General features: G+C 40.0%; 1 non-coding gene across 1 annotated transcript; it reads left to right on the forward strand.

The window, feature by feature from the left end:
* The first annotated feature begins 8,337 nt into the window (after positions 1 to 8,337).
* Positions 8,338 to 8,505, forward strand: LOC115873686. The gene has a single exon (XR_004048571.1). It is a non-coding gene; the product is annotated as a U1 spliceosomal RNA (small nuclear RNA).
* The last annotated feature ends 376 nt before the right edge of the window (positions 8,506 to 8,881 follow it).

The following is an 8,881-nucleotide window of genomic DNA, read 5'->3' on the forward strand; positions in this document are numbered from 1 at the left end:
TAACATCAGGAAAGACATCAAGGTTACAGCTTTCACCACACTTAGTCAATCTATATGCTGAGCAAATAATTAGAGAAACAAAGATATGAAGGAGAGTATGCATGGAATACAGCTTACTTTCTAAAAGTGAACAATATTTGTATCACTATTGAAGATCGAGGATTACCCTCTTTGGTATGGATTTCACCTCACTTAAAAAAGAAAGAGAAAAGTGGAGCAACGAGCAGCATTGTGATGAAGAGGGAAGATGCTGACACTATCAAAGGTTTTCATTTACTTGGATCCACAGGCACCACCCCGAGAGGCAGCAGGCAAGAAATCGAGTGACCCAGTGAGTTTGGAAAATCTGCAAAAGACTTCTTTAGAGTATCCAAACAGTGGTTGAAATGAGACGTACTTGACCAAAGCCGTGGCGTTTTCAGTAGCCTTATGTGCATCAATGCCTGGATAATGCGTGAGGAAGACTGACGAACTAATGCCTTTGAAGTACAGTGTTGGTAGAGAACATTGATGTACTATGAACTGTCAGAAGAAGACACGAATATGTTTTATGAGAAGCATAACGAGAAAAGTTAGGAGTGAGGGCAGAGAGACTTGGATAAACTTTTGACCTATGATCAGGAAAGTCCAGCTTTTGGAAAAAGATCTCCAACTTGGTAAAGTAAAGAATCCACAAAATAAATGAAGACAATGAGTTGTATTCACAAAGCGGTTGCAACAATAGGATCAAACCCAAACGGTTGTAAGAATGGTCCAGGACTACCAGGATGGTTGCTGTGAACCTGAGTCAACTTGAGATCATCTAACAACATGATGACAACTATTTTTTCAAACACTTCATTCTTTTCTAGGCTTATTGTGTCCATATAGGGCAATGTTTTCTTTTAATCCACAGGTTTTCAAGGTCTAATTTTCAAAAATAGATTAACAGGTAATTTCCCCTAGTCTTTCTTAGCCTAGAAACCACTGATTGTTACCAAGTCAATTCAATCTACTTCTTATAGTGACCTCATGAGTACCAATGTGTTTCAGAGTGATACAGTTCTCCACAGGATTTTTAGGGCTGATCTTTCAGAAGGAGATTACCAGAAATTTCTTTTGAAATGCCTCTGGATGAACTCAAACTACTAACCTTTTCATTAGTAGTCCAGCACTTACCTGAAACACCAAGGGCAATTTTATTTGGTCATTCCCCTGAAACATGTCCACCAGGAGTGAGCCTGCTGGTATTGGGAACACTCATAGAATAGCTTCCAACATTACAGCAAATGGGAACTACCACAGGATACCACACAGGCAGATTGGGTGGGGGTGGTAGTGTCTCAGCCAACCCCAAACCAAATGCACTGCTGGTGAGTGCATTTCAACACATAGCCACCAAAGGTAGACTCTGAGTAAATATTTGTTAGGTAGATGAGTATTCAACAATTATGACGAGGATGTATGTCAGTACCTAAAGATGGGGCCTATGCCCCCTTGTCAAATTTGGTAGCTGTCCATTTAGTAACACTCTTTTAAACCTCTTTTCTTCCTTCACACAGCCACCGCATATCTCTTAGCTAGAAAAAAAATTCTGCCTGGCTTCTGCCTAAAATCCTCACTTAATTATAGGTACACTTTCCTAGACTATATCAAAGCCTAGAAAAAGACTGTTTTAATCTTCAAGGGGACTTATATTTTACACACAATTGAGATAGAATATATGTACTTGCTCCAATCTTCACTCTCTCACACCCTATTTAAGACTCCTGACTGATGGCAGAATTTTTTTTCCAATTGGCCAGCTGGTGCCAGAGAACAGTTTTAGAAACCCTGTAATCCTTATACTTAAGTTGAATTTTAACAAGGCTTAGATTTTATCATTTTTTTATTATTTTAAATTTTTGTGGTAAGATGTATCAACCCCAGGTACATTACAATGGAGTCATTTGGGGGTTGAATTATTTTTTTCTAGATGATACACCTAATCACTGACCCCTGCAATTATTTACATCTGTGCGTTTGACCAGCCCATGACAATATTGTGTCTTCTAATGCCCTGCCCATAAATGGACTTCAAGATTGTTTTAACAGCTATTGTGAAGATGGCCAGGCAGTGTTTTGCTCCACTGTGCAGAAGGTTGCTATGAATTGGAACCTACTTTAATGCACACAACAGTAACAAGGCTCTTTGAGGATGATCTTAGGTGGTGATCTGGATACTTTCTTTCATTGTGATGGTTTGGGAAGTATGGAATTAAACAGACTTTAGATCAAAGACATGATTTATTTGATAGTATAAACCTAGAGTAGAAGTTTTGCTAGTAAAACCTAAGGACACACACACAGAGTTATTGACAAGTGTATTTCTAAGCGATGTGTTCTAGCAATTCACTTGGTATTTTTCTTCATTTTTGATTATGTTAATTGTGTCAGTCTGGGTTGGTTAGAGAAACAAATTCATAGACAATCATGTGTTTAAAAAAGAGCTTTATATATAGGAGCAATTGTATGTTAAGAAAATATCCCAGCCCAGTCCAGATCAAGTCCATAAATCTGATATTGCCCATATGTCCGATACTAGTCCATAAATTCCTCTTTAAACTCACACGGCACATGCAATCATGCCGAATACAGGAAGATCACAGGCCTGTGGGTAGCAGGTCTTGTGGGCCCAGTGGCAGTGGAAGCATTTCAACGCTGGCACTGGTCCCCATGTGGCTCCTTCAGTTCTGAGTGTCTCGTGAGCAGGAAAGGAAAGGCATAGAGAGTGAGTCTGGCCTCCAGTGAGCTATGAATCTCTGTTGTGTCTCCAAATGAGGTCATCAATCTGTGACCTACTTGACAATCTAGATTCCACACCTTCACTCAAGTTGACAGGAGATTATGTAACTGCCACAATAACAATAAATGTATTTATACTCATGCATCCAACTTTGACATGTCTTTTGTCTGTGCTATTGAAAGCAAAAAAAAAAAAAAAAATTAGATAGTCCAAGTTGTAGAATTCTCCAAAAAAGAAAAGAAATGTTAATAGAGGTTTTGAACTTTAGGAAAATAGAGTAGATGTATTTCCCCTGTTTCTTCCACTAAGTAACCAATCCCAACGAATATCTATGCATATTATATATAATTCAAATGTAAGTAGAAGCAGAAAAGCTATGGGTTGAGGACCCAAGAAATTGCAACATGGTACATTTTTGGAGTTTAAGATGTTCCTTGTTCTTAGAGCTGAAGATGTGAATAGTGCAAAAAAAACTAAAGGCTTATTCCTTTAGAGCAGTGGTTCTCAATCTTCCCAATGCCCCAACACTTTTAATACAGTTCCTCATGTTGTGGTGACCCCCCCAACCATAAAATTATTTTCGTTGCTACTTCATAACTGTAATTTTGCTACTGTTATGAATCAGGCGACCCCTGCAAAAGGGTCATTTGATCCCTAAAGGGGTCATGACCCACAGATTGAGATCGCTGCTCTAGAGAAAGAACAGGTAAAAGCTATCTTAGAAAGAAAGGACACTTATGAAAAGTGACGCCTCTGGTCCAGTGAAATGACACAGGAAAAACCAAAAACAATGCCCCACCCCGCCTATGCCAGCAAAGGCCGTGAGAGTATGGGCCCTACCTTTATCAAGTTTTCTCGGGTTTTTTCTCCACCGGTTTAATTGGCATGACATTCATTCATTGGCATGTTATTCATTCTGCATATTGTTAATTCAATTGCATTCAGTGATTCCTACAATCACCATGGTCAGTTTTAGAACTTTCCTTTCATTCTTGTACTCATTGTTATTAACTCCCTATGCTCACCCAGCCACCGCTCCGCTCCTGCCATACTCCCCAAGGAACCACTGATCCAGTTACTATCTCTATAGAATTACCTAGCCTAGATTTCATATACTAATTAAAAAAAAACAACGAAAAACTAACAATAACAAGGTAAAACATAAAAACTTCAATTTAAAAGAAAGCAGAAAATATTTAAAAACATAGAAGAAGAGCTGTATGAGCCCCTAATGAAACAATTAAAAAAAAACCTAGAAGAAATGTAAATGGATCATAAGGGAGATCAAATGATAGTGTGCTACATTTTAACCTAAATGCATCATCAACAATCAAAAACATCCCAATGCACTGACATCCTTGACCCATGGTTAGAGGTGACTCACCAGCAGCATAATACACGTTTTAATGAGGCATTAAACTACCACAGTGGTGCCAGAAGAGGTTGAGTAGGAACTTTGGGTAGTTACCTAATCTATTGTCAATTTGAGACTGAAGAGTGAAGGGGTGGAGATTAGCCTGTCAATCAGGTGGCAGCTTGATGACCTCATTTGGAGGCACTAAGGAGATAAATAGTTCGCTGGAGGCAGGACACATGCACACTCCCTGCAAGACATTCCTGTGGACAAGACACATGGAACTATGCTAGAGCCCTGGAGCTGAAGGAGCCAAGTGGAAACCCCTGCCAGCATTAAGATGCTTCCACCATCAGTGGATCCACAAGACTTTCCACCCACTGGCCTGTGATCTTCCTGCTCTCAATGTCGTTGCATGTGTTTCGTGAGTCTGAAGAGGAATTTATAGATTGGTGTCAGACATATGGTTTAATATCGGACTTATGGACTTGATCTGGACTGGGCTGGGATGTTTTTTTCAATATTTAATTGCTCTTGTTTATAAAGCTCTTTCTTTAAAAACATATGAATGTTTCTTAATTTGTTTCTCTAGTCTACTCAGACTAAAACAGAACTGGCAATTTCATCCTTGTTTTCCACTAATAAGAGCCCTCGTCCTACAGTTAGTAGAGGCTAATTGGGAAAACCTAGACTTTCACTCTCACTGGGATCCTGCTTCCTGCTGGAATGAAGTCAGAGGAGCCTTGGTGGAGACTCAGGATTTTTTTTCCATTTTCCAATTTAATAAGGCCATTGCCTCACACCTGTGGTGTTAGGGGTGGCCACAAAGGGAGTAGTATGAAGGGACTCTAACCCTACCTATCCAGAAGTAGCACTGGAAATCTAATAAGAACCCCAAACTCCCACTCCTACCTTGCATGGGGTTTCCTGAACATCAGAGGGTTGGGGAAGTGCAGAGGTATCTTAGTTATCTGGTGTTCAGACAACAACAATATGTAAGTAGATGGCTTTACTTCACAGAAATGATTCTTTCACAGTTCCAACAAGAATAATCTCGCTGCCATGAAGTCCATTCTAACACATATGGACCCTCTTTGACAGAGCAGAGTTGGCCCTGGGCTTCCGAGCCTGTTACTTTTTATGGGAGTAGAAAGCCTCGTCATTATCTCTTGGAGAAAAGTGTTGGTTTTGAACTGCTCACATTGCAGTTAGCGGCCCAATATATGACTCACTACACCACCAGGATTCCTTAAAAGACTAGAACTCTGAATTCAGGGCACTAACTTGAAGGGAAGGCTCTTTTCTCTTTGTTGCTCTGGAGAAAGGTCCTTTTCTCCTCTCAGCATCTACGGGATCACCATTCCTTTGAAGTTTCCATGTATCTTTCCACCAGTGTGATCCTGGGTCTCTATTACTGCAGAAAGAAAAGTAACTGACATATATAAGTAGATAGGTTTCAGTAGGGATCACAAAAGAAATGGTGTGTTTGGGTTGAGCACAGACATTCAACTTAGATTGTAGAAGTTTGGGAAGGATATTGTCCAGTTAGAAATGTACATCGTCAAAGATGTGGAATTAGACCTTGTGTCAAAATAGAAAGTACATTATAGACAGGGTACAAAGAAGCTACACTGTGAATATTTTTGAATACCAACTTTAGTCCATGGGCAACAGGGAGTCATTAAAAGTAGTAGAAACTTTGACATGTAAAATTTGGCAAAGGCAGAATTTCAGTGAAAAGGTGGGAGACCATTGATGAGATGATTTGGCACAGAGGCTGCAACACTGGGTTCAAGGACAACAACTCTGAGGTCAGGGAGGGACAAGATAGTGTTTTGTTTTGTGATGCATAGGGACACTCTGGGTTGGCATCAACTAGATAGCACCTAACAACAATAGCGATACTAGTATGTACACTGCCTAAATTAGTGTTCAGTCTCTACCAATGGTTTGCTATAAACCATGGGAAAGAATCCTTAACCCCCACAGTCTCAGTTTCCCCAATTCTGAAGTGTGAATAATTTGTAGAGGTTCTATAAAGCATAAGCTACTTCAAATAAAGCTCTTAGCACAGTGCCTGAATAAGTTCTAAATTCTTGCTAAGTATGCTGGTAGCGATGATGAACTGACTATGGAAAGATAACCCTCCCAGTGCTGAAACAGGGATTGAAGAACGGGAGCTGATAAGGGGCCAGAGAAGAAGGCATGACGATCCCAAGGATGCTCCTTGCCTAAGAGGCTAAATATAATGCACCATGAACTCCAGGTTTCACAGTTTTGAAAACCTTATTCTTTAAGCATTCTTCACATGATACTTTTTCCTGTACTTCAGCTGGGCTCTCCAGGATCTGTTTAATAAGTTAGAGTACAGATTTCAAAGTGATGCGGGCTACTTAATTACATTGAAAGAAATCTATAGTTTTTGTAACCTTAGCAACTCTGAGTGCACAACACTGACATCTTACAGAGTAATTGGATTTAGATGTGGAGGGTGTTTTTTCTCTGTCAGAATTTAGAAGCAGAATGAAATCTCTGGAGTGAATTGGGGCATTGCTGCTATTGTTGTTGTTATTGTTAGGTGCCATAGTTCTGACCCACAGCGACCCCATTCACAACAGAAGGAAACACTGCCGATAGTGCACCATCCTCACAACGATTCGTCATACTTGAGCCCATTGTTGCAGCTTTGTGCTGATTCACCTCCTCAAGGACCTTCATCTTCTTTCGCTGTCCTTCTACTTAATGCCATGTGCTTCTCCAAGGACTGGTTTCAGTTGAATGCATGGCTCTCCATCTTTGCCTCTAAGGAGCGTTCTGGCTAGAGTTCATCTAAGATAGATACCACTATTCAAACACATTGCTTTGTTTGAACTTGCTTATTCAATGCCCAAACATATAAACAAAAAACCCCAAGCTCACTTCCATTGAGTCTCTTTTGAAGCATGCTACCCTATAGAAGAGGGGAGAATTCCCCTGTGGGTTGTCCTAGACTGTAACTCTTGACAGAAGTAGAAAGCCTCGTCTTTCACCTGCAAAGTGGCATTTCTACCTGTTGACCTAATGGTTGGTTAGCTGCCAGATGTGTAACCACTAAACCACAGGGACAAAAGAATGAACCTATTTGAAGGCTTACAAACCCCAGGTGATATAGTGGTTACACATTGGGCTATTAACCCCAAAGGTCAGCATTTCAAAAACCACCAGCTGTTCTGCAGGAGAAAGATAAGGCTTCTGACTCCTGTACAGAGTAACTATTTCTGCAACTCGCAGGGGAAGTTCTACCCTGTCCAGTAGAGTCAATGTGAGATGGAAATGATGCAATGGCAGGAAGTTCGGTGTGGTTGGGACTGAAGATTTAAATGAAGATTAAATCACAGACCTGCCAAGCAGTTGGCATCCTGCCTGATCACAATAAGTCCTCAATAAATAGTAGCAATTTTCTTTCTTTCTTTTTGCTGCATTTCATTAAATAAAAGACTGGCACAGATTGTAAAATATACCATTACTTTATATACACTAAGGCAGAAAAAATGCTGTTAATTAAATGGCGACATATTGCTTTCTTATTTAGAATGTAATATACATTGCTATATATTATTTAGATGCATTTGGCAGCACGTTTATTCTATATCCTCATGCGTATATAAAAGGGCAGTATGAAGAAATAAATTTAGCTATTCCTAAAGCTTCACATTCAGAACCCAGCACTTTTGAATCACATTTAACTCAGTCATCAAAGTTCATTTTTATCATATACAATCATTCCCTAGGCTTTCAAGAGTAACTGAGAGGGCGCATATTGAGAAAGAATCCATGCAAGAATACAAGCCACAGATGCTGAGTGCTTAAGGTGGCACAAATGGTTATGTGCCCAACTACTGCCTGAAAGCTTGGAGATTCAAACGTACCCAAAACTTTTTACAATTCAAGTCTTACGGATATCTGAACCTCCAATATTAGCAGCTGAACAAGTTACCTATACTACCAAGTCACTACTTGTCCCTACACCCAGCCAAAAAAAAAAAAAAGCCAACACACTCACCGTGGAGTCATTTCAGACTGATAGTGCCTCTAGTACACTTAGGTTTGAAACTACATTCAGTCAATTGTTATGTACATCACAGTTTTAGAAGCACTGATTTTATTGATGGTATTGAATGTTATTTACTTTGGTTTGCTTATAAAAGGGATCTCTGTGTATACATAAAGATACTATGGTACACTTACCTGTCAGAGGAGAGACCATAATATTGAAGGTAGCTTTGCCAGGGTGAGGCTTATCTATCCATTACAATCCAGATGTGCTGACCCCTGTAATTTCCTCAAATGAGGGAAATTCAACTGCATAATTTGTGGTAATGAGGGACTGTGTTCATGTTCTCCCTGATTAAAAAGGAGAGAGAGAGAGAGCAACCAATGGTGGTGCTATAGTTTAGCACTGACTGGGCTGTTAACCAGAAGGTCAAGGGTTCAAACCCATCAATTGTTTTTGTACAGAATCTTGAGGCTGTCTGCTACTGTAAAAATTTGTGGTCTCAGAAACCTCTATAGCATTGGGTTTTATAATATACCTAGGCCTGGCCTCCCCAGCTTATGATCTCTGTCGTACCGTACTGAGTCAAAGTTTACAAGTAAGACCTTTGATGGAAGGTCCCCTGAATTGGTTATATGTAGTATTAAATTAAAATGGCGATGAGGTGGGGGGTGGGGTGCTAGCCCCACCCGCTATTAGAACTCACTGGTTCAGTAATACTACTTCTGAG

Source organism: Echinops telfairi, unplaced genomic scaffold, assembly GCF_000313985.2.
Source record: "Echinops telfairi isolate 266 unplaced genomic scaffold, ASM31398v2 ScPeMD7_7469;HRSCAF=8507_0, whole genome shotgun sequence".
NCBI lineage: Eukaryota > Metazoa > Chordata > Mammalia > Afrosoricida > Tenrecidae > Echinops > Echinops telfairi.